Below are 2024 nucleotides of genomic sequence, written 5' to 3' on the forward strand. Positions count from 1 at the left end.
AGTGCCGCATGTGGCCAGAGGTACGGACGCGCCCGTGTATGCAGTGCCGCATGTGGCCAGAGGTACGGACGCGCCCGTGTATGCAGTGCCGCATGTGGCCAGAGGTACGGACGCGCCCGTGTGTGCAGTGCGGCATGTGGTCAGAGGTACGGACGCGCCCGTGTGTGCAGTGCCGCATGTGGCCAGAGGTACGGACGCGCCCGTGTATGCAGTGCCGCATGTGGCCAGAGGTACGGACGCGCCCGTGTATGCAGTGCCGCATGTGGCCAGAGGTATGGACGCGCCCGTGTATGCAGTGCCGCATGTGGCCAGTGGTGCGGACGATGGAGACGTAAACATCAGTGGGTCGGAGGGGACCTTTTCACAAAGACTGTCACTTTGCCTGGATGGGTAAAGTTAGTGTCTTTTTAACCACTTCAGCCCCGGAAGATTTGGCTGCTGAATGACCAGGCCATTTTTTGTGATACGGCACTGCGTCGTTTTAACTGACAATTGCACGGTCGTGTGACGTTGCACCCAAACAAAATTGACATCCTTTTTTTTCCCACAAATAGAGCTTTCTTTCGCTAATTGCGATTTTTACCAAAAATATGTAGAAGAATACATATCTGCCTAAACCGAGAAAAAATTTGCTTTTTTTTTTTTTTTTTTTTAAAAATGGGGATATTATAGCAAAAAGTACAAAATATTGTGTTTTTTCAAAATTGTCACTCTTTTTTTGTTTATAGCGCAAAAAATAAAAAACGCAGAGTTGATCATCTCTGCGTTTTTTATTTTTTGCGCTATAAACAAAAAAAGAGTGGCAATTTTGAAAAAACACAATATTTTGTACTTTTTGCTATAATATCCCCATTTTTTTTTTTTTAAAAAAGCAAATTTTTTCTCGGTTTAGGCCGATATGTATTCTTCTACATATTTTTGGTAAAAATCGCAATTAGCATATATTGATTAGTTTGCACAAAGTTATAGCATCTACAAAATAGGGGATAGATTTATAGCATTTAAATTTTTTTTTTTTTTTTTTACTAGTAATGGCGGCGATCTGCAATTTTTATCGGGACTGTGACATTATGGCGGACACATCGGACACTTTTGACACATTTTTGAGACCATTGGCATTTATACTGCGATCAATGCTAAAAAAATGCACTGATTACTGTATAAATGTCACTGCCAGGGAAGGGGTTAACACTAGGGGTCGATCAAGGGGTTAACTGTGTTCCCTGACTGTGTGTTCCAACTGAAGGGGGAGGGGACTGACTATAGGAAGTGACGGATTGTGGTTACTAGCTAATAGGAACACACAATCTGTCACTCCTCACAGAACAGAATAAGGAAGTGTGTGTTTACACACACTCTTCCCTGTTTTGTCTCTTGTGCTCGTGATCGCTCGTGGCTGGTAGTCATCGTGACCCTCGGCCACGAGCATCGGCACCCCCGCCTGCTATCCCAATCCCGCGAGCCGACGTAAAGCTACGACGGTTCGCAGGATAGTTCCCGACCTGCAGCAGTAAAATGACGGCAGCTGGTCTTCAATCGGTTAAACTAACCAGAAAGTCTCTTTATGAAAGCTCCGCTGTGCTTTGCATTCGTTAGGAACTATGTGCACCTTTTGCAAAAAAAATAATAATTAAATGTATCCACATTTGCAAAAAAGTTTTGTTTTTTTTTGCAAATAAGCCTGCAAAGTATTGCAACCACAGTGAGTTGGGGTTGACTTGGCACAATATTACACCCCAAATATAGATATAACAAACACTAAAAGTTGGAGTTGGCCTTAAAAAGAAAGTGCTCTGTGCCACTTTAAGGCTGGGTTCACACTATTGCTAATTGAATGTGGGTTTTTCCGCATCCAATTTGCATGACAGGAGAATGTGACCGGCTCTCTATGGAGCCGGTTCACATATCTCCGTTACGGCTGCAGAGTGGCTTGCATAGGAGTCCTGTGCGCCTTTAGCTCCATTTCAGGGCCGAATTCAGGCAAAAAATGTGTGTCCCTGAAACAGGGGGGGTAACAGGGATGT

Source organism: Aquarana catesbeiana, linkage group LG02 (genome assembly GCF_042186555.1).
Source record: "Aquarana catesbeiana isolate 2022-GZ linkage group LG02, ASM4218655v1, whole genome shotgun sequence".
Taxonomy (NCBI): domain Eukaryota; kingdom Metazoa; phylum Chordata; class Amphibia; order Anura; family Ranidae; genus Aquarana; species Aquarana catesbeiana.